Genomic DNA, 25,147 nt, shown 5'->3' on the forward strand with positions numbered 1-25,147 from the left:
TCTGATACTGCCTGGTAGGCTGTGCCCACCAGCACTGTAAGACAGTTCCCAGTATCCCACATCCTTGCTGATACTAATAAATTTTTAAACTTGGTTGCTAAACCGAAGGGCAGGGAATGGCATCTCCTTGAGGGATTTTTTTTTTTTTTTTTTTTTGCTTTCCGGATACTGGTAAGACTGAACACTTTTCAGATATTTATTGGCTATTCAGGATTCCTCGTCTGTAAATTGCTTCCTATTTATCCTCTGTCCATTTTCAATGGCTCATTTATCTTTTTCTTACTGATGTGTGGAATTCTCAGTATTCCCGGGGGTTGCTTCCAGAACCTCCTGCAGATACCAAACTCCAAGGGGATGCTCAAGTTCCTTATATAAAATGGTGTAATATTTGCATAAAACCCACGCATATCCTCCTGTACACTTTGAATCATCACTAGATTATTTATAATACTGAATACAATGCAAATACTATGTAAATAGTTGTAAATACAATGTAAATGCTATGTAAATACTTGCTGATGCACAGCAAATTTCAAGTTTTACCTTTTGGAACTTTGAGCAATTTTTTTAAACTATTTTGTTTTGCAGTTGGTTAAATCCATAGATGTGGAGCCTGTGGGTACAGAGGGCTGACTGTACTCTGGATATTTATCCTTCATGGATTACATGCAGGGAAATATCTTCTCTCGTGGCTTATTTTCTTGTGGCTTATTTTCTTTCTAGCTCAGCTCTGATTCTAGTCTCACTCCAAACTGAGCCATTCTTCGGAAATCACCTGTTATGTCTGCTGTCACTTAGAACTCGTCGCTTGTTTTACCAAGCAAGTCTTCTGGTGGTTGTTTTATGACACAAAGCTTGCAATTCTAGTAACTTCCAGCAGGGAGTGCTTTTATTTGTGGTAAGAGAGTTCAAGGATTAAGCCATTGAGAGATTTTTTTCCCCAAAGCAACCAATTCTGTTTCTTCAACACCAGTTAGGAGTCCGACGATTGAATTCAGTTTTTGCCACCAACTATCTGGATTTAGCCTCAGACTTCACAGATTTAAGGGCTTTGTCCCAAAGACTGCCCCTACTTCAGACACGGGCCCTTCTCCTGTCCCTCCTTCCTACTGCTCCTCATGCCTGGAGACCCAGAGCAGGTCTAAACTGTTCACCACCCTTCAGCACCATTTGTTTGAGAATCACTGTCCTGAACCACAGGGTTCTGATGACTATATCCAACCGGACCCCAGTGCTGTCATTTAGGATTGATCAGTCCTAAGATGCAAAGCCAGGTCCAGCAAGGAGGGCAGGAGCTTCCTGAAAACTCTCTCCTCTTCCATTGCTGAGCTTTGGATGCCTTGTGTAACAGGCTGCTCTGCCACTCCTCAGGGCTCTGCCTACATGCTGTTTTTCATGTTATCCAGACATTTTTAAAAGGTCCACATCTTTGGAATAAAGCCTTAAAAAGGAAGGGAATTCATAATCCTGGCACAACATAGATGAACCTTGAAGACATAATGCTAAGTGAAATAATCAGACTCAAAAAGACACATACGGTACCACTCCACTTGTATATCTAGAGTATATATCTAGATAGATAGATAGATATATCTAGAGTAGGTGGAGTCATAGAATGGAGTAAAATGATGGTTGCCAAGAGCTGCATATGGGAGAAGTGGAGAATCGTCATTCAAAGTTTCAGTTTTGCAAGATGAAAAAGTTTGGCAAAACTGGTAATACAGCAACATGAATGCATTAACTGAATCATACATTTAAAAATGGTTAAGATGGTAAATGTTTTCTGTTTTGTATATTTTACATTTTAAAATAAAGGGTCCATGTTATCTGCATCTTTTGTAGGTTTCCCCAGTACTGCCTAACACCATGCACATGAATGGTACTCATTCTTCATCAAAACACTTATCAGTCATTGTAGACATTTCCACAGCCATTATCTTATTTAATGTGATTTAATCCTCACAGTAATCTTGTGAGGTAAGTATCTTAACCTAATAAATAGATAAGGAAAGAGGCTTATCAACAGTCTGTGACTTTCCCACAGCTAACTGGAAACAAAACTAGTGGGGACCCCAGGTCTCCAACTCCAACTGAGTATTATTTCCACCGTAATACCTCAGTTTCCTTACTGACCTGTAGATCCAGAACTCAATTGCTCAGACCCAGACTACCAGGCAGTGTTCCAGAAGCTCCCCAACATCAACAGCTAAGGATATATATTCACATGTCAACCAAGGCTCGGAAAGTGACTTCTTGTGAGTGTGAGTGTGTGTGTGTGTGTGTGCACGCACGTGTGAGTACTGTCAAAAAAGAAAATTACCACTTCAGGTGCACAGAAGGAAAAACCCACAGACTCTCAAACCCCAGAGTAAGTGCAATAGTTCTCCAACACAGGCGTGACAAAGTCAGAGAAGAAGCAGCCTTACAATCTGTTGCCATGGGCAACATAATACAATTCAATCCCCGTGTCCTTGGCATATATGTGGCTTTCTGTCCTCAGGCCTCACAGATTGAAGTAGCTGAGCAAGGACCACAGAGAGTTCTTCCTCAAGGAGCATCCATCCCACCCTGTTAGCTCAGGATGAAGACAACTCGAAAATAAATCCCTTGAGCAGAGACTCCTCTGAGAAAGGAGAGGGGAGAGGCTGAAAGGCCAGAGGAAAATGGCAGCCATAGGCCAACAGATCATGCTCAAATGGGATAGAGTGTATGAGGCTCTGAAAACTGGTAGAAGGAACTTTTCTCAGGCAAATGGTTCTGACGGAAACCCTGAGCTCCTATTGCTGACACAAGAAGGTCACACAGTCAGGCTTTGGGGACAAATGCAAGAATTTCTAAGATTTCTCATGAATAGTCTCTAGTTCAGCATCTTAGTTTTCTCTATACACACAGTGTGACTCACTGCCCTCCCCATTCTCCTGGCCTCATTCCTCTCCTCCTTCCCCAACTCTGACCCTCCCTCTTGTCTGCTTCCCTGACCTCTGGTACCCTGGAAGGACACCATGGAAGTGAACTGGAGAGGGACAAGGAAATGGGCCCCATGAAATGACAGAAGAATGAGGTTCCATCTGTCCTAAAATCTTCTAGGCTTTCTCAGAGCCTGCCTTATGCCAGAAAAAGTAAAGCAAAACCTCAAGCTTTTTAATTTTCAGTAAAATCCACTGTCTTCATAGCCCAACACACATCCTCTTCTCTCTCACTCAACAGCCAAACATATAAAATCAGGAAAATGGAAGAAAATAGAAATGCTGGAGTATTTCAATCAACAAGCAAATCTCTTTTAAGTTGCTAAGTCCACCCATGAGGTACTTACACTAAGCTCTGGAAGACAGAGTTGATACACAAGAAATATATCTTGTCCTGATAACCATGTTATTAATGAGTTGTATTAGTCAGGATCTGACCAGCGACCTTAGCTAAGTCACATAACCTCTCTGAGCCTCCGGTTCCCCATAAACGAAATTGGAAAGAGGAGGAGAGGTGGAAAAGAGTACATCTCCTCCCTGCCTGCCTGCAAAGGATGAGCAGAAACAGGGCTAGCAGATCTGTGGTCCTCTGTGTTCAAATAAGGGCTATGCAGAAGACCTGCATCACTACAGACACACCTGGGAGCTGTAACCTGTCCCTCCTGTTTCACTGTGCTTCAATAGCGAGACCTTGACTAAACCCTTGAAAAGGACTTTCTAATGGCTATTATTCCATCCAGAGCAGAACAAAGAGGAAGGGGCCTTGTGCTCCATCATAAAGGGCCCCCCTAGACAATACCACGGAGAAGGCGATGGCACCCCACTCCAGTACTCTTGCCTGGAAAATCCCATGGACGGAGGAGCCTGGTGGGCTGCAGTCCATGGGGTCGCTAAGAGTCAGACAGGACTGAGTGACTTCACTTTCACTTTTCAGTTTTATGCATTGGAGAAGGAAATGGCAACCCACTCCAGTGTTCTTGCCTGGAGAATCCCATGGACGGAGGTGCCTGATGGGCTGCCGTCTATGGGGTCACACAGAGTCAGACACAACTGAAGCGACTTAGCAGCAGCAGACAATACCAAGCAGCCTGCAAACCTACAGACTTGTCTGAGGCTAGTCTACAGGAGGTTATTGTAATTCAGGTCAACCAGCTGGTCATTTCTGTTCATCTGTCAGATAAGACTCCTAGACAGGTCATGTTACTACATTTGGCTCTGTTTTCTAGATGACAGATGCATTGGCAGTCCTCACTTATGGCGAAGGAAGAGATATTCCTGTGTTATTGAAGTGTCCCTTCCCTCTGCACCCAGCCTCTTGATGATCAGAATGGTTTGGGAACTTCAGGCCTCAGACTCTCTACTTGGTGGCATGTTTAGCAATGATCTCGATGAAAAGCAGGTAACACTTCTCCCCAAAAGATATCAGTTTTTAACTTACGCTGTTCAGTCACTGAGTCATTGTGACCCCATGGGCTGCAGCATGCCACACTGCCCTGTCTTTTATTATCTTCTGGAGTTGGCTCAAATTTATGTTTGTTAAGTAGGTAACGCTATCTAACCACCTCATCCTCTGCTGCCCCTTCTCCTGTTGCCTTCAGTGTTTCCCATCATCAGGGTCTTTTCCAATGAATTGGCTTTTCCCATCAGGTTGCCAAAATATTGGAGCTTCAGCTTCAGCATCAGTCCTTCCAGTGAATATTCAGGGTTGATTCCCTTTAGGATCGAGGGACTCTCAAGAACTTTACCTGGTACTAAAAGCAATATAAGTAGCTAACACTTAGATAGCCTTTACCCTGTACCAGGCTTTCTTCTGTTCTTCATTCCATATGTTAACAATGTAATCCTCACTCCAGCCTGAATGATGGTTGCCCACTTCAGAGGGGAGGAAACTACTCAGGAATATGTATATTTCAGATTTTCAGAGAGGATTCTATGAGCAAAAAAACCCAAGAGATCTAAAGGAATAAGCAGCCAAGGGTGGAGTTCCAAGCTCCTAGCTAGGTGAGTTTGCTCAAACTCACATCCATCTAGTCAGTGATGCCATCCAACCATCTCATTCTCTATCATCCCCTTCTCCTCCTGCCTTCAATCTTTCCCAGCATCAGGGCCTTTTCCAGTAAGTCAGTTCTTCAAATCAGGTGGCCAAAGTATTCCAGTTTCAGCTTCAGCATCAGTCCTTCCAATGAATATTCAAGACCGATTTCCTTTACGATTGACTGGTTTGATCTCCTTCGAGTCCAAGGGACTCTCAAGAGTCTTCTCCAACACCGCAGTTCAAAAGTATCAATTCTTCAGTGCTCAGCTTTCTTTATAGTCCAAACTCTCACACCCATACATGACTACTGGAAAAACAATAGCTTTGACTAGACGGACCTTTGTCGGCAAAGTAATGTCTCTTCTTTTTAATATGCTACCTAGGTTGGTCATAGCTTTTGTTCCAAAGAGCAAGCATCTTTTAATTTCATGGCTGCAGTCACCATCTGCAGTGATTTTGGAGCACAAGAAAATAAAGTCTCTCACTGTTTCCATTGTTCCCCATCTACTTGCCATGAAGTGATGGGACCGGATGCCATGATCTTCGTTCTTTGAAACTTGAATTTTAAGCCAGCTTTTTCACTCTCTTCTTTGATTTTCATCAAGAGGCTCTTTAGTTCCTCTTCACTTTATGCCATAAGGGTGATGTCATCTGCATATCTGAGGTTATTGATATTTCTCCTGGCAATCTTGATTCCAGCTTGTGCTTCATCCAGCCCAGCATTTCACATGATGTGTTCTGCATATAAGTAAAATAAGCAGGGTGAAAATATACAGCCTTGACTTATTCCTTTCCCAATTTGGAAACAGTCCATTGTTCCATATCCGGTTTTAACTGCTGCTTCTCGACCTGCATACAGGTTTCTTAAGAGGCAGGTCAGGTGGTCTGGTATTCCCATCTCTTTAAGAATTTTCCACAGTTTGTTGTGATCCACACAGTCAAAGGCTTTAGCATAGTCAATGAAACAGAAGTAGATGCTTTTCTGGAATTCTCTTGCTTTTTCTACCATCCAACGGATGTTGGCAATTTGATCTCCAGTTCCTCTGCCTTTTCTAAATCTAGCTTGAACATCTGGAATTTCTCAGCTCACATACTGTTGAAGGCTAGCTTGGAGAATTTTGAGCATTACTTTGCTAGCATGTGAGATGAGTGCAATTGTGTGGTAGTTTGAACTACTGCACTTTGGCATTGCTTTTCTTTGGGACTGGAATGAAAACTGACCTTTTCCAGTCCTGTGGCCATTGCTGAGTTTTCCAAATTTGCTGGCATATTGAGTGTAGTACTTCCACAGCATCATCTTTTAGGATTTGAAATATTCAACTGGAATTCCATCACCTCCACTAGCTTTGTTCGTAGTGATTCTTCCTAAGGCCCACTTGACTTCACATTCCAGGATGTCTGGCTCTAAGTGAGTGATCACACCATCGTGGCCATCTGGGTCGTGAAGACGTTTTTTGTACAGTTCTTCTGTGTATTCTTGCCACCTCTTCTTAACATCTTCTGCTTCTGTTAGGTCATACCATTTCTGTCTTTTATTGTGTGCCTATCTTTGCATGAAATGTTCCCCTGGTATCTCTAATTTTCTTGAGGAGATCTCTAGTCTTTCCCATTCTATTGTTTTCCTCTGCTTCATTGCATTGATCAGTGAGGAAGGCTTTCTTCTCTCTCCTTGCTATTCTTTGGAACTCTGCATTCAGATGGATATATCTTTCCTTTTCTCCTTTGCCTTTAGCTTCTCTTCTTTTCTCAGCTATTTGTAAGGCCTCCTCAGAAAACCATTTTGCCTTTTTTCATTTCTTTTTCTTGAGGATGGCTTTTTCTCAGGGATGATATATTTCAGGAGAGATGGCTGGGGGTTCTGAGAAGGGTGACTCCTTGCTGGCCACTGGTAGCCCTATCCACCCTGGCCTCTCAGCACTGCAACGCTTATGTGAACATGGATTCAAGGATATTTGTGTATCCTGTGGTAGCACCAGTCTAAAAGGCCCCAGAGGAAGTGCTATCTACTTCTGAAGAGCCTGCTTCTATGTCGGCACACTACCCACATGAACACAATTCTTCCTCCACTTGAAATGGGACCCACTTTTTGGGTTTTTGATGTTCTGTGCTCATTAAGATAAAGGGGCTGGTACCATGTGTGGGGCAGTGGCCGTCCAGGGAGGGTCACACCAGCTCCTAGTCTACTGGCCTGTGGGTTGGCCAAAGGTCACTGGGTCAGAGAGGTGGTTGGGGAGGCCAGGCAGGCACCCTGCATCCAAAAGAGGAAGGAGAGTTGTATTTCCATCCTCAGGGCCCAAGGAGTGTAGTCAGGGCAGCATCAGAACCCAAGGGATTAATACAGCCTTGTGCTCTGCAGCCTGTGGACACATCAAGATGTGGTCCTAAGCTGGACACACTGACAGCAGCCTGAGGGCTTCTGTTGCTGGTTTCTTTTCTTTTAAAAAAAAAAAAAAAGCTATATTACCCATGGCCTGCTATCCAGACCCTACCTGGCTAGCTGGCTGGCCAGCCGATCCTGGAGATTGAAAGGGACTTGCTGGGAGAGGAACAGGTACCAATCGTGATCAGCATGTTGGGAACACAGCTTTCCAAACTTGTGTGTTCAGTCACCAGGTTGTATCCAACTCTTTGTGACCCCATGAACTGCAGCACACCAGGCCTCCCTGTCCCTCATCTCCCAGAGTTTGCTCAAGTTCACGTCCACTGAATCATGACACCATCCAACCATCTCATCCTCTGTTGTCCTCTTCTCCTCCTGCCTTCAATCTTTCCCAGCAATATGATATTTTCCCATGAGTCAGTTCTTCGCATCATGTGGCAAAAGTACTGGAGCTTCAGCTTCAGCATCAGTTCTTCAGTGAATATTCAGGATTGATTTCCTTTAAGATGGACTGATTTGATCTCCTTGCTGTCCAGGGGCCTCTCAAGAGTTCTCCAGTGCCACAATTCAAAAGAATTAATTCTTCAGGACTCTGCCTTCTTTATGGTCCCAAACATACCAGGACCTTTAAAAAAATTACCTGGTGTCTGTGTAAATATGCACTGCCAGATCCCATCCTCCGAGATCAGAATTCAGGAGGTCTGGAGCTGGGCCAAGGTGTTTGCCTGTTAACAAACATCCCAGGTAACTCTGACACAGGCTGTCTGGGGGCTCTGGAGGCAGCATGTTGAGTAACGCAGAGCTCCCCAGCGTGGACAACGTGATCAGTGCACAAGCAGCATAGGCATCATCAATTCAAAGCCCTGGCCCCACTCCATTCCCACCGAGTCTGAATCTACACAAGCACATTGAGGGAGAAGAACAGCTCTGGAGCCACGGTTCCAATAGTATGAGTCAGAATCACTGCAGAGCCTGTTAAAATGCAGATTGCTGGACCTCACCCCCACAGTTTCTGATTCAGGTGGTCTGGGGTGGAACTCAGTCCTGTGTTTTTTCCAGTTTTCCCAGGGATGCTGATGACTCAGGGACCGCACTCTGAAAACCACTGCCCTAATCTAGAGCAGATTTTCTCAGCCTGGCTGCACACAGTCGTCATCTAGAAACCTTTAAAAGCTACTGCTGCCTGGGTCCCACCCTCAGAAGCTCTGGGTTCATTAGGCTCAAGCCTAGCTGGGGCATTTGAACATTTAGAAGCTCTTTTATTGTTGATATTTAGTTGCTCAGTAGTGTCTGACTCTTTGTGAGCCCGTGGACTGTAGCCCGCCAGGCTCCGTGGGATTTCCCAGGCAAGAATATTAGAGTGGGTTGCCATTTCCTCCTCCAGGGGATCTCCCTGACTGAGGGGTCAAATCTGCAGGTCCCACATTGGTAGGTGGATTCTTTACCATCCGAGCCACCAGTAAAGCCCTTAGAAGCTCTGAAGGTGACCTTAATTGCAGACAAGGTTGAGAATGGTGGTTCTGGAGTCAGACAACCTGGATACAAATCCCAGCTTCACCACTATCCAGCTGGTGAGTGGGGAAAACTTACCTAGCCTCTTCCACTGCCCACACCCCCGGCCCCACTCCGTGGTCTGCCTGGAGAAGAGCCCCAGTACCCTGCCCATGAACCTAATGGACGGGGGTGGCATGGAGGTTTCATGTATATGCTTCAAAGGGTATCAAACAAGATGTCAGCAGGTGAAAATTTTTCCACGTCCAGTTCACAAATAGCTGGTGCCTTGACTTCTACTTATACCTCTGCCTGTTTCTCTCACCGCATTTTAACTCTACATGTCAAGATAAAAGAGACCCTCAAGCGAGTGCTCACCACATGGCAAGTGCCTTAAGTACATCATCTCATTTAATCGAATCTTTACAGCAGCCTTACAAGGTTGATACCACGATGTCCATTTTCCCGGTAAGAAAATCAGGGGTCAAAGAGGTCCAGCTGACTTTCCCAAGCCAGTACGTCTAGAAAGTGGACCGTCAGAATGTGAATTTCATGTAGACTCTAGGGTTGCCTCTGCTGCCCACTTACCTCACTGCCTCCCCTCCCCAGGAGCTCTGCTGCTTCTCAGTTTCTGCAAGAGAATGGGCCAGGGAGGTGGAGGCCACCCCCAAGGACTCATCCTCCCACCTCCAGGTGAGCTTGATGTTTTGAGTGCCACCGGCCTCTGAGATCTGAGTTAATGTATCATCATTACCAGCCCAGGGACACAGTCCCAGACACAAACAAGGTTTCATTTTCCTGACAAATAGAAGTGGATTTTTTCTTTAAACATCAGAATAAAGCTGCTCTGCTAAGCTCTCCATGAAGGTGCAAATTGCTAATCTCATCTGAATGTGTCATTGGTTTACCTGGGCTCCATCTAAAGGTTTTGATACAAGAGTCGAGGAATAATATATAAAGTTTCTGATATGAGTTCTACTAGTACTTGAGCTTGAGATGAATTCTTAGTTGTTGTTACGGAAGCCAATTTCTTTTTTTTTTTTTTTCAATTTCTTTTTTTAAATGGGGTTGGCAAGCAAGACAAGGACAAGACAGAAATGAACCAATAAAATCAAGAGCAGGGATTAAGTAAAGTCCTGGAGTTTGCCACAGAATGGGGATAAAGGAAAGATGGTAATAGTGCTTCTTCTAAAAAAGACAAGTTGGATTTTATATATATATATATAAAGTTTCTGGAGAAATAATTTAATTTTGAGACTGTCTCCAGAAATCGGCTGGGCTTATCTTTCTCCCATGAAGAGTAAAGATTGCCCTTTTTCAGGCCAGAGGGGAATCTCATTTCCCCTCTCCTTATCATTTATTAGAAATCAAAATATTGTTTCAAATGGATGTGTTTAATATTTCAGACAATATAATGTGTCCAGAACAAAAGGGCAACATTGGTAGGCAGGCAACAGGGAGTAGAAAGGAGATGAAAAAAGATCCTGAATCACATAGCCAAAGGTTTCTCTCCAATCTCTCCCACTTCGTTCCATGAGGCTTGGCTCATTGGTCATCTTCTGATTCTTGAATTTCCTTAATCCTGAAAATGGAGAAAGTAACAAGAGGATTTCCTTCCCTTACTCTACAGCATAGGTGTGGTCCAACAGCAGTGATTTTTAACATTTACTTTATAAAGTAAACTTCCAGTGATTCAAGTGATTTTGGCTGTATAGAAACTAAGATGTTTCCCACTGAAAACCCCACCCCGTAAAATTCTGACAACAAAAACTTATGACCTTGATCATATCTATGAGCAGTATGGTCCGCCTGAGTGGCTTACTTTCCCTCTGGGGTCTTGTCTGTATCTCAGACTCCCCTTGACTGTGGTCTGCCATCTTCCCTAGCCTCCTCTCATATCTAAACACCTGACTGCATGTGCCCTAGACCAACTTCCCTGTTGGTTTTTTCTGGGTATTAAAAAATGCCTGATGGAGGGACTTCCCTGGTGGCCCAGAGGTTAACAACCTGCCTTGCAATGCAGGGGACGTGGGTTCGATCCCTGGTGCGGGAACTAAGATCCTACATGCTGCCCAGCAACTGAGCCCACGCGCCACAACTAGAGAGCCCCTGAGCCACGACAAAAGACCTTGTACGACACAATGAAGATTCCCCAGGCTGCAACGGAGACCCAGTGCAGCTAAGAACCTTTTTAAATGCCTGATGAAGCCACTCTCCAGTTTTATGCTCCACAGTTACTGTCTCCACTGAACTCCTGATGAGCCCTAGACTCTGTGATCAGTAAAATGTCATTCCTCCATGTCAGCAATGTGGCGAGTTTAAAACTCAGCGTGTCAAGTTTACCTGTAATGAGAGACACCTCCACGAACCCACATGACAGGATCAGCATGAGGAATAGTGACAAAGCAGCCGATTCAATTACCAAACATCCTTACCGCGTGAAGTGCTATGAGAACGCTAAGTAATAACGTTATGGCTTCATCTGAAAGATGTGTGTGTCACCCAGGAGCGTCCCTAAGTCAGGAACACCATTTGCAATAAGTCATCGTTAATTAACGCTAAATGACTAGGCCCTGCCGGGGGAAGCAGGCAGTATTAAACTGACATCAGTGTGTGAAGAGTTCATTATGGTTAATGTTATGAGAGCACAGACTGAAGGACTTAATAGTGGATTAGAAGGTGTTTATGTCCAAACACCTCGAGGTGGGCTCCACAGCTGCCACACACAAAGATACTGGCTGGTTGCTAAGGAAGAGGATGGGTGACTTGGAGACCTAAGAAGAGGCTCTCGCAGCATGGGACCATGCGGTAAAGTGCTGGGGGGACAAACAGGAGAGGGAGAGAGCTCACTCACCCTAGTCCTCATCCTTCCATCTTTCACGTCATTTCCACCAGAGTCTGGGAGATTGAGCAGAAACAGTGAGCAAAGAGAGGCAGGTGTCACCTAGGGCGAGTGTCAGCTGGGGAGCGAGATCAGCATGGGTGTCAGGTGGAGGGGGAGCAAGGCTATTTGGAAAACTCTTCAGCTGATTCCGTTTCGCCACACTACCTGCACGCCCTCCCCAGCCACCCACCTATTGTCATACCATGGCATTGCCCTGTTCAGTTATTGCTGGAAACTATAAGGCAAACGATGCTAACAAAATGTGTGAGGCACATGATCACAGATCAACAGTGCCATACGCAATATAATCATGAATCTATAGATACATTATAAAGCAAAATGAAAGAATGTAGTGCTGGTGGTGTTCAGTTGCTAAGTCCCGTCCAGCTCTTTGCGACCTTGTGGACTGCAGCACACCAGGCTTCTCTGTCCTCCACCATCTCCCAGGGTTTGCTTAAATTCACGTCCACTGAGTCAGTGACGCACTCTAACGATCTCATCCTCTGCCGCCCCCTTCTCCTTTTGCCTTCAACCTTTCCCAACATCAGAGTCTTTTCCAAATGAGTCGGCTCTTAGCATCAGGTGGCCAAAGTATTGGAGCATCAGCTTCAGCAACAGTCCGTCCAATGAACGTTCAGAGTTGATTTCCTAGGATTGTACCCGACACAAACACTAATTCTCCACCCTGCAGTAGCTGCAGCACAGATGGCGAGAAAAGGATAATGGTTCCTAAACCACACACAGGATGCTGCACCCTGCGGCTGCTGCCTCAGGGTTCTTCCTTGAAACCCCCAAAGTGATAGGACCTAGTGGTAAATGCAGTTTATCCCCAAGTCTCTTTATTCAACCATAATAGATGCTTATTTAAAAAGAGGATCATTTGTTTTGCTACTAACAAACCGTAAGCATAAAGATTAAAATTGCAAAGCTTTTGTTTAAGATCTATGGCTTTTTATACATTCATTCACTCCCAGGCATTTGAAGGGCACTTTTCTAGCTTTCAAGATACACAAAGGAGAGAGACCAAAGGCTTGCCCTCAAGGCACTCACGTGCTAGAAGGTCACAGAGTCAAGGGTGCAAACAGGCAAACAGAGAATGGAGGAGAAGAGGGATCCACAGGTTGTGCAGAGCAGGTAGGGATTGAAGAGGTGATGAAGGTGGCTTAGGGGCAGCTTCTCAGAGAAATACGTGTAGGTTGAGGTTCCCCTGGGGAGTCAAGGTTAAGGTCATTGTAAGCAAAGGGAACAACAAGTGGAAATGCCAGGGCCAAATCCTTCTATACCCTTGAGGAGGGAGCTCTTTCTACCAGCAGAAATAACTGGACCGGGTGAATACCAGTCTAGTCAGTACAGGGAGCCCATGGGTTTCCTCGTCTAAGATAGCCAGACTAAAGGAACTGTGTGCCCTGGACCTAGTAACTCAGGTGTCAAGGTCGCCATCTGGGGGCATGGATCCAGAGACGCGAGCAGAGAAAGGGGTCCCTAAAGAGAAACAGGTGAGAATGAGTGCACAGAGGCAGGGACCCCCAGGGTACTGTGTGATCCCAAAGAGAGAGAGAGAGAGAATGCTGTCTTTCTAGGACCCAGTTCTAGAACTTTGTGAAATTCAACCATTCTTATGGGTCTTGAATTTGGTGAAATATTCTCGATTCCTTCGAATAAAGTCCCTTTAATTTAAGGCTGTGGGAGGGGGATTGTGGACAGGGCACCAGTGAACAAGAGACACTGACCAGTCCTGGGAAGAAGTGGGCTACCCTGCCCCCTGGTCTACAGTGCCCACGACAGGGGTGATCACAGATGGACTCGGCATTCATCATCACCAGAAGGAAGTCAGAGGACGATAGGCAACAGGATTGGATTAGGGACCGAGGGGCTGAGTTCACCAGAAGGTCTTCACACTTCCTCATCAGCTTTTTACAAAGATAAAAATCTCTGAAGCACTTGCAGTTTCTCTAGAGAAAGACGTGAGATAAATACAAGTTATCATTCACAAAAGAGTCTTTCTTCTTTATTATAAAGCCATCGGAAAGGAATTGCTTTTCCAGGCCACAAGAGAGCTGCAGCCGTATCTCAACAGGTAACCTTGAAAATCAGACACAATAACTGTCCCTTTGCTGAGTTTTTCTTCCCTAACCCACCATCCCTCCAAAAGCGCACTTCTCCATTAATACCTTTTTCCTATAATGAGACTGATAACACCTCCTTCTCTGCAGACAGAGCCATCATGGCTGCCAGTGGGGCTGGACCCTGCCCAGCTGTCAGCTCAGCACCCATCACTGTCTGAGCCACGCTGCTGCTGGCTTCTGGGGAGAGCACGCGAGCCAGAGAAAGTGAGAGTTCTCATCTGTCTTTTCACAAAGACCAGCCTCCTGAGCTAAAGTTTATCTATAGCAGCTTAAGGAATTCTGCTTTTAAAAGCAGAAAGGAAAAGCCCTTCCTGTGTTATATCATTTCTTCACAATTCTTTCTGTGGGGACAGGATGTTGGTGTCAATAAAACTGTACTTAAATATTTCAAATCTACATTGTCAACCTGTAGACCTATAGATGGACACAGGTGAAGAAGAAGGAAACATCTGGTATGAGGCAGATGAGAGTGTCTAAGAGGAAGTCACTGGATAAGTGGGCTTCATAGAAGCTGAGGCCAAAGTTTGAGGAAGGGAAGGATGGAGATCTGAATTGAAGAGCCCAGCAAGCATGTTCTTGGAACTTAAGGATGCTGAGGGAAAACTCCACCCTGGGGGCTGCTACAGCAAGAAGCTATCCCCTCAGGACAAGTTCTCTGACTGTGGATCTCCTTTCCAGTTGAACTTCCAAATAATTCTGTGGCATCTATTGGGCAGCCATGAAATTAAAAGATACTTGCTCCTTGGAAGAAAAGCTATGGCAAACCTAGACAGCATATTAAAAAGCAGAGATACCACTTTGCCAACAAAGGTCTATTGAGTCAAAGCTATGATTTTTCCAGTCGTCATATACAGATGTTAGAGTTGAACCATAAAGAACAAGAATTGATGCTTTTGAACTGTGGTGCTACAGAAGACTCTTGAGAGTCCCTTGGACTGCAAGGAGATCCAACCAGTCCATCCTAAAAGAAATCAGTCCTGAATATTCATTGGAAGGACTGATGCTGAAGCTGAAGCTCCAATACTTTGGCCACTTGATGGGAAGAGTTGACTCATTAGAAAAGACCCTGATGCTGGGGAAGATTGAAGGCAGGAAGAGAAGGGGATGACAGAGGATGAGATGGTCGGATGCCATCACTAGCTCAATGGATATGAGTTTGAGCAAGCTCTGGGAGATGGTAAAGGACAGGGAGGCCTGGTGTGCTGTAGTCCATGGGGTCACAAAGAGTCAGACATGACTGAGCGACTGAACAACAGATTTATTGGGAAATACAGGTTTTTGAGGAGTCCTGGTTTGTGGAGACCTGCTGAGAGGCCCTCCCTGTGAAATGGCTTCAGGAAGTAGCTGGACCACCTGAATGGTCTCCAGCCTCTGAGTCTCATCACGCCAGCAGTGAGACTCAGATGTAACAGTCTCCCATGTCTGATCTTTCTTCCCAGGGACATTCCAGAAGACTGAGATAATCTTGAGGACATTCCTCTGGTCCACACCAGTCACATGGGGCACCAACCATAGGGGCTTGGTGTCCACAGGCACATGCTCAGATTTGTTGCCATCTGGAGCTGAAAAGCCACCAGATTCTTCAAATGCAACCCTCTACATATCCTATATATAATAGCACAGTTGAAACATTTGGCTGTCACCTATTGTTCTCCACAATGTTTGCATTTTATACAGTTAGGCTGTCACTGTTAGAACCTAATTTCTGTCTAGCTGGCCCCATGGGAGACACGGCACTGCCTAACTTGAACTTGCCCACCATACTGGAGGAAGTTTGGCCTAAACAAGTTCTCCAGAAGGGCTCCTTGGGTCACATCACCTCTTACAATTTGTTTTGAGGTGAGTCTGGGTTCTGTGCTTCAAAAACAGCATTATTTAGAAGACCGTCTACCTATCTGTTACCTACTGTTGCCAAATTACCCCCCAACTTACCAGCTTTAAACAGTATCTCACAGTTGGTGTGGGTCAATAATCCAGGCATGGCTTCGCTGGGTGTTTCTGCCTCAAGGTGTCCACGGGCTACAGTCAGGGTATCACCAGGGTTGCAGCATCTCAGGGCTCAGCCAGGGAGGGTGCCCTGCTTCCCAAGTTGACTCATGGGGTTGTTGGCTAGACTGTTTCCTTGAGACTGTTGGACCGAGTTCCTGGCTGGCTGTTGGCCAGAAGCCTCCCCTAGTTTCTTGCCCCAGGGGCCCCACAAGAGAGCCGCTCACAACACAGCATTGTTTCCATCAGAGTGAGCAAATGACAGCCTTAAAGAGAATTCAGGAGATAGAAACCACAGCCTTTGGTGACTTAACTCAGAAGTGACATCCCATTAGCTGTGTTGAGATCTGTTCACTAGAAGCAAATTGGTGGTCCAGTGGCTAAGACTCCACACTCCCAATGCAGGGGGCCCAGGTTCCATCCCTGATCAAGAAACTAGATCCCACATGCCGCAACTAAGAGTTCGTATGCCACAACTTTAAAAAAAAAAGATCTTGCATGCCGCAACTAAAACTTGATGTGGCCAAATAAATACATAAAACTTTTTTAAAAAGCAAATAGAAGAAGTAAACTGCTAAGTGCTCCCATGCTCTAGGGGAGGGGATTCAGAAGGACATGAATCCAGCAGATGGAGGTCATTTGGGGGCCACAGTGGAGGGGGCTTACCACGGACCACCTTACCTAATACCATCTTCATTTACATGTCTCTGCTACAGTGATTGTCCAAAGTAAGAAAAAAACAAAAACTCTTTGATCAGATTGTATCTTTGCAGTAGTCAACCGCCCCCACCAAGCTTGTGCTCAAGGGGTAGGTAGGCCCCGGTGGCCATGTCTGTATATTTGACCTCCCTTCACACCACATCTGCTGGGAAATCTGACCAAAGATGGGCCAATCAGATTCCTCTCCAGGGAATCAACTAGGAAAGCGGTCCCCAACCTTTTTGGTACCAGGAACCTGTTCCATGGGAAATAATACTTTCATGGACAGTGAAGGGGGATGGTTTCAGGATGATTCAGCTGCATCACATTTATTGTGCACTTTATTTCTAATACTATTACATCAGCTCCACCTCAGATCACTAGGCATTAGGTCCCAGGGGTTGGGGACCCCTAATTCAGGATACAAACGAAGTTAAACTGAATGATCAAGCAGAAGCTAGGCCAGAGCCTGAGGACGAACTGAACAAAGCCGCCCTCAGACTGCAATTATCAGAGGATGGGAGCCAGGCATGAGCAGAAGGAACCGGCCTGCAGGAGAGAGGCCAGAGAGTCTTGGGTGCAGATGGGCAAGGACGAGAGGTCGTGAGGCCCAGCAGAGACAGAAGCAGGGAGCCTGGCCTTCTTTCGCCCTTACCTGTTTATTCCGTCTCTGCAGGGCGCCCTCCCACCCTCCACTGGGTCAGCCTGAGTGGACTTTGTTTCTGAGCCATCAAAGTCTGCCTCGGCCAAGTCCTTCCCAGTCTGTTTCATCTTCTGGAAAATAATTAATATAATCAGTTCAATCTCACCCCAGAAATTGACCTTTGAGATAGCAAACTGTGTGCAGAGCAAAGCACATTTTTTTTTTCAAAGCACACGTGCTATTCAATGCATTTCTGTAGGCCTGTATTGAGATGGGGTTAGAGTTGGCTTCCCTGGTGGCTCAGACGATAAAAGAATCTATTTACCTGCAATGCAAGCGACCTGGGTTCAATCCCTGGATCAGGAAGATCCCCTAGAGAAGAGAATGGCTACCCACTCCAGTAGTCTTGCCTGGAGAATTTCATGGACAGAGGAGCCTGGTGGGCTACAGTCCATGGGGTCACAAAGGGTCAGACGTGACTGAGCGACTAACACTTTCACTTTCAGAGTTGTCTAAGTGAACTAAAAGGGAAATGAAATTATGGAAATGGGAATTTGACTTCTCCAGCAAACTGCTCAGAGGCCGCTAAACTAGAACTAGAGGGACTTCCCTGGTTGTCCAGTGGCTAAGACTCTGAGCTCCCAGTGCAGGGTCCAGGTTCAGTCCCTGGTCGGGGAACTAGATCCCACATGCTGTAACAAAAACTACCATATGCTGACAAGTAAGGATCTCACATGCAAAATAACAAACATTTTAAATATTTCCTTCTAGTCTTTTTTCATACATATATGAAGTGTGTGTGTGTATATATATACATACATACACTGGCACAGCTTAATTTAATTAATTAATTAAATTGAAAAAACTAGAACTAGAGAGCCGACGCACTTAGCCCTCCACACGGAGTACCATGTCATATAAATATGTGCCACACACTCACATAAATATGCATTCGTGACCTCTCATACATAAGTGGCCACACCACACTTTACAAACTAGGAAATGATTCCCAAGTATATAGCAACTTCTCTTCACTTCTTGCAATATATCACAAGACATGTGTACCCCTTGAGTCAGCTCCCATATGGATTCACTTTCCAGAGCACATTTTCGAAGCATTCAACAGTCTGTCAATAGAGAAACCAACTCATCGAGTAGTTTACAGGACTCCCCCAGGCAGTGCACGTAAATATTGCAAACAGCGAGTTTATACCGCCAACTCACTGTGGAAACCCAGAAGAATAAGATTTTACACATTCTCTTCCCAAAGGAAATCAGACTGAGTGTTAGAAGCTGGTATGGTACTGCACCCCCTTCATTGATGTAGCCTGAAAAAATTTCTTTTATATTTTTCATACAAATCATGATTTTTTTTAATTACAAAACTAATATGTGCTCACCATGAGGAATCTCGAAATTCTAAAAAGTACAGAAGAGAAAATAAGGGTGCTTATAAATGCAACCACCAAGAGACAACTAAGGCTTGTTTTTATGTATTTCCTTCTAGTCTTTTTTCATACATATATGGAAGTATATATATATGTATATATATATTTGAATAATATATCTACCTAGTATTATATAGCATGAGAAGTATGGGGAGAAACCTTAGCTTTCCAGATGGCGCTAGTGGTAAAGAACACGCCTGCCAATGCAAGAGACATAAGAGATGCCAGTTCCATCCTTAGGTCAAGAAGATCAGCTGGAGAAAGAAATCCACTCCAGTATTCTTGCCTGGAGAACCCCATGAACAAAGGAGCCTGGCAGGCTATAGTTCATAGGGTCACAAAGAGTGAAACATGGCTGAAGTGACTTTGCATGCATGCATGCATATATTCTAAACAGGTGAACTTCACGGTATATAAACTACAGGTCAATAAAGCTGCTTTTTAAAAAATCATAATGAGTTACCACTATATATCTTTTAGAATGGCTAGTATTAAAAACAAAAAATAAATATTTTTTTAAACCCTGAAAATTCCAAATACTAGTAAGGATGTGGAAGAACGAGAATCTTGGTGGGAGTACAAAATGATGCAGCCACTTTGGAAAAGGGTTTGACAGTTTCTTACAAAGTTAAACGTGTGCTTCCTGTAGTACCTGACAATCCTGCTCCTAGGTATTTACCCAGAAGAAATGACACAAAACGGCCACACAAAAACCTGCACACAAATGTTCATAACAGCTTCATTCATACTAACCTCAAACCGCAAGGACAGCAAAGTTCACCAGCAGGACAACAGAAAAACAAATTGGAATGCTTATTCAGTAGAATGCGTGGTAGCAACGTCAAAGAATTACCAATAGCAGCAACAGCAGACTTGAATCTCAAAACCATTATGCTGCCTGAAAGAAGCTCTACAGATAAGACTGTATTGTTCCATTTATATGAAATCCTAGAAAAAGGAAATCGAATCTATCACAAGAGGAAAAAGATCAATGATCACCTGGACCTGAGAGTAGGGGGGAAGCAATGGAAGGAAAAGAAGCATGAGGACATTGGGGGGAGTAATGGAAATATTGATTGTGGCTATGGTTACACAATGGTACACGTTTTTCTAAACTCACCATATTGTATACTTAAAATTGTTAAATTTTACCTTTTCAATGAGTCTTATTTTTTTTGCAAAAAGAGAAAACTCATCAAACCATACACTTAAAGTAGGTGCACTTTTTTCTATGTAAATTGTGACTCAATTAAGTTGAGCTTTTAAAATGGAAAATTATATATATTGCACTGTGCTCATTTTCGTGGGCCATTAAATACTTTTCAAAAGTACCTTAGTTTGAGTATTACATAGCTGTACTATTCAGTGTTATCGATGTGCCACAACTCAATTAGCCAGTCCATAGTAGCTGGATATTTAAGTTTTGCTTTGTTTTGGTTTTTGCTGCTGAAAACAACATTGCAACAAACATCTGTGTGCATGAATCTTTGTGTTTTAGATTCCTAGAGAAGCAACTGTTGGGTCAAAGAGTAGGGATATTTTCAATACATTTGGAAGAACGTCTTCTTAAATCTGATTCCCTTAACTGTGGGGGTAGGAAGTCACAGTGATTGAAGGAGGGTAGTCACTTTTTCCACAGCTCCTCTGTTAGTGGAGAGAAGTTTATATGAATTCCCACTGAAAGGAGCAGAGGACTAAAGAAGTCATGGGTCCTTGTCCTGGTCCAGTCACTTGACGTGTAACCTTGAGTCATTTTCCCTCTTTGCTGCTGCTGCTGCTGCTGCTGCTGCTGCTGCTAAGTCGCTTCAGTCGTGTCCGACTCTGTGCAACCCCATAGACGGCAGCCCACCAGACTCCCCTGTCCCTGGGATTCTCCAGGCAAGAACACTGGAGTGGGTTGCCATTTCCTTCTCCAATGCATGAAAGTGAAAAGGGAAAGTGAAGTCGCCCAGTCGTGTCTGACTCTTCACGACCCCATGGACTGCAGCCCATCAGGCTCCTCCGTCCATGGGATTTTCCAGGCAAGAATACTGGCGTTTCCCTCTTTAAATACTGTTTAATCTCCAAAATGAGAGTAGTGACTTATGGTAGGTAAATATTTTCTGCACAGAGAAAAATAGGCACTAACCATAAAATAAACAATAGATCATTGAAAATAAAAACTTGTGTTCATTAAAATACATTATTAAGAGAGAAGACTAACCAGAGACTGAAAGAAGGTAATCACAAAACATGTATTCAACTAAGGACTTGTATCCAGAATTCCCAAAAACAAGAAGAAAACAAATAATAAAGTAGACAAAAGATATGAACATTCACTTCATACACACACAGACACACACAGAGATAAATATTCAAATCGCCATCATGCAGACAAAAATGTGCTCAATACTGTTAGTCATATAGGAAAGCAAACTAACACAAGATACCACTATATATCTAACAAAATGGATAAAATAAATAAGACTGACAATGTTTGTAAGAAGGTGGAGCAACAAGCACTCTTTTCCATTGCTGGAGGAAGTGTAAAATGGAACAGTCGCTTTGGGAAATCAGAAGTACCTGTTAAAATGCAATGGACTTGGACTCCGCAATCCTAACCCTAAGGACACCTGTACTCTAGAAAAAAAATCAGTAAATATTATATCATTAAAAGGCGCGTACAAGAAATTTCATAGCAGTTTTATTCCTAATAGCCAAAAATTTGAGAAACTCATATGTCCAGCAACAGGATAACAAATCAGTCGTGCTTAATGCATGGGGAAAGCTCTCAGACACAAAGTCAGTGAAAAGAAGCGAGACTTCAGGGACACATACTGACAGATAAGATTTGCATAACGTTCAACAGGCAAAACTAACCTCTGGTGGTAAACTCAGAACAGTGGTTACTTCTGGTATGGATGGTGATGGCATGGACTAAGAAGGGGCGTGAGGGAAGAAGCTTCTGGGGTCAGGTCGTGCTCTGGGTCCTGCTCCTGGCGGTTGTTACAAAGGTGGAAACACGAAAAACTTCACTGAGCTGTCTACCTAAGGTGTGTGCACTTCCCTATAAATTGTTATAAGCTCCATGTGCTTCCCAGGTGCTTCAGCGGTAAAGAATTCACCTGCCAATGCAGGAAATGCAAGAAACGTGGGTTCAGCCTCTTTTTCAGCTCCCTCGAAGCTGCCGATTCCCTCTGCTGCTGACCCAGAGCTAGAGAAGACACAGGGCCGCCACTGCCCCAGAAAACCCTGTTAGAGGCTATGCTTCTGTGAACGAAAAGAAGGGGCAGCGGTGAGCATGTCGGCCCTGAAGCCCTTGGTGTATGGAGGCCTGGCCTCCATCAAGGTGGAGCGCAGTACCTTTCCAATTGATTTAACCAAGACACGGCTTCAGATTCAAGGCCAGAAGAATGATGCAAACTTTAAAGAAATCAGGTATGGAGGAATGTTGCATGCATTAGTGAGGATAGGCAGAGAGGAAGGCCTGAAAGCACTATATTCGGGGATTGCCCCAGCGATGTTACACCAGGCTTCCTATGGCACCATCAAGATAGGCACCTATCAGAGCTTGAAGTGGTTATTTGTCGAGCGTCCAGAAGATGAAACCCTTCTGATAAATGTGGTCTGTGGGATTCTCTGGAGTCATATCCTCAAGCATTGTTAATCCAACAGATGTTTTGAAGATATGAATGCAAGCTTAAAGCAGCACCCTGCAAGGAGGAATGATAGGCTACTTCATTAACATTTACCAGAAAGAGGGAAAGACAGGACTGTGGAAGGGCATATCCTTACCACTCAGAGGGCTGCTACTATGGGCTTCGTGGAGCTGCCGGTCTACAGCCTCACCAAGAAGCATCTGATTCTCTCAGGCCTGATGGGAGACACTGTGTATACCCATTTCCTCTCAAGCTTCACCTGTGGGCTGGCAGGAGCCCTGGCCTCAAACCCTGTCAATATGTTGAGAACATGTACAATGAATCAGAGAGTCCTCTGCGATGACAAACGCCCTGGCTACAAAGATACCCTGGATTGCTTGTTACAGACATGGAAGAATGAAGGGTTTTTGCTCTATATAAAGGGTTTTGGCTAAATTGGTTGGGAGTTGGTCCTTGGAATCTTATTTTCTTAGTGACATATGAGCAGTTGAAGAAACTGGATTTGTGACAAGTCAAGACTGCATGAGACATCCACTGAAAAGGCTCACTTCTGAAATAGTGAAGCTTCCTGTCTTTCCCACTGCTTCTCACTGCTTGGCCCACCACAGATTGAGGTGTGAGCAACAGGTGAGGACAGGATTAGCTCAGATTCCTGTGTCCTGGCATCAGACGCTCTGCACCAAACGTTTAACTGTAACATCCAGACACTAGTCCTTACCATTCAAGTGCCCTTCGACATCAAAGATAACAGGAAATGCATGTTTCTTGCTAAAGAAAAATTACATGATCAGCAACTGTGGACCATTTCCTTCAGGAGAAGAGTAACTCCTGGTGCATCTCAGTTCATAGCCAAGACTCCCAGACTGTTCTAAAGAAGCTCTTTGGAACCATGGGATAGAACCTCTGAGACGGTGTTACTGTTCCTGAGCTTTTGGGGGAGCTTTGGCTTCATGTCCACTGAAGAAACTCACACATGGAGACCTGATGTATCCCAAGTATAAACAGAGCAGGATAGAGATCCCTGGAACATTGCACTGCTTTGTAATTTCCTATTTTGGCAGGATTCTTTCACTTTATAATAAGTGACTTTTAAGCCTTTGACCACTCGACCTTTGTGAGGACTTGTTACAAAGTATTACCATCTAAACTCATGATGGTGTGAGAGGTTGGCTCGGAAGGTAGCAACGTCTGTGTTGTGGGGGGGTGTGTTTAAGCAACTTGGGTTCTGTCCTAGGTAATGGTAGTACTGGGTTAGCCAAAAAGTTTGTTCAGGTTGTAAGAGCTTAGGAAAAATCTGAGCAAACTCTTTGGCCAAGTCAGTAATTTGCTCTGTGATGTTAACAAAGTTTCTATCTCCCAATCTGTAAAATGGGGATAATGACATCTATTGATACTGAGTGTCAGGTGAGGAAAACAGTAGCTCCTACTGCTAGACTTATAGGATAAGTATTTTTACATCATGGTGTCATACAGCCATAATTCCAGAATAAATAGATCCTGTGTATGAAGAGTCATTTTATCATGGACTTCTCCCAAGCGAGGTCCTGTGATAAAACTCTTGCGAAAGAAAGAGGCTAACGTTCTATTATGTTTCCCTTCGTGAAACATGGCAAGTGAATCGAAGAGTTGATTTTTCCAGATTTCCTGGGTTTTACTTTAGTTCTGGTCACGTTTGTTAAAATATTTCCTGTCTTGGACTTCCTTATCAGTTTGGATGGAAAATACTTGCTTGAAATTTGAAAAGCAATATTTTTGTATACCTAGAGTCTGATAAGAGGTATAAAATAGCTTCTTTCTTTTCTTTCAAAGACAGGATATCGTTCTTCTTTCTCGTCTTCATCTTACTCTTGCAAAATAGAAAGTGATTCTGAGAGAGTCCCACGTCCTTTATATTTCTAGACGACATCCCTAGGAAAGGAAATATGTTTAACATTCACTTGGGTAACTTTGGTTCTACCCTTAGAGTGTGCTCACTCAGTTGTGTCCAACTCTTAGCCACCCCATGGACTGTAGCCCACCAGGCTCCTCTGTCCATGGGATTCTCCAGGCAAGAATACTGGAGTAGGTTGCCATTTCCTTCTCCAGGGGATCTCCCTGACCCAGGGATTGAACCCATGTCTCTTGTGTCTCCTGCATTGGCAGGCAGATTCTTGACCACTGAGCCACATGGGAAGCCCTATGAGAGTAACATTAAATACCTATTCATTGGGGCTCCAGGACAGTCACCTCTGCAGTATATGCATGCTCCCAGTCTGTCCAGCCCCTGGACTGCTTCCTCCTTTGAAGCAAAATAGAAGGCACACAGATTTTTCTTGGGGATTGGGCAATTTTCCTCCCGATCTCCCTCACCTTGCCTTCTTTATTAATGCTGACTTTGAAAATAAGATTTTGTGAAGCAGAATTTCCATTCCAAAAAGAAGAGCTAAGACAGGAACAGAGGAGGTCAGAGGTGTTGATTGCTTCAAGACTCAGATGGAAATCTAGTTCTCACTGACCAGTTCCAGATGTGACACTAGAGAGCCGAGCCCCTTCAGGCCTCGTCCCTCCTACTGAACCATATCTTTAGAGAGGAGACTTCTCTTCCTACCAGAACATTCCACTGATGTAAGGGCTTTCTACAGAAAGGCTTTCACTTTTGAGTTCCTTGAGTTTAAAGGATGACTTTTTATGAGCCACTCTTTGCTTTTTTTCCCTTAATATAGAAAACATTGTAAGTGTACATATAATTCCTAAAACAGTAGAAGCGAGTTCATTTTGAAGACCATGAAAAGATTGAATGTCATGCAATATTCATTATATAAGTTTTTTCAAATATGTACATGTTCACAGCAGGAAGAAAAGAAAACCAAAC

At 44.2% G+C, this 25,147-nt stretch overlaps 1 pseudogene; it reads left to right on the top strand.

Annotated features, from left to right (window-relative positions):
- The first annotated feature begins 21,522 nt into the window (after window positions 1–21,522).
- LOC147373787 (kidney mitochondrial carrier protein 1 pseudogene) lies at window positions 21,523–24,332 on the top strand (annotated as a pseudogene).
- Window positions 24,333–25,147: the final 815 nt, after the last annotated feature.

Source organism: Bos grunniens, chromosome 4, assembly GCF_055505025.1.
Source record: "Bos grunniens cultivar Pamir isolate PY7600 chromosome 4, Bosgru_T2T1.0, whole genome shotgun sequence".
Lineage (NCBI taxonomy): Eukaryota > Metazoa > Chordata > Mammalia > Artiodactyla > Bovidae > Bos > Bos grunniens.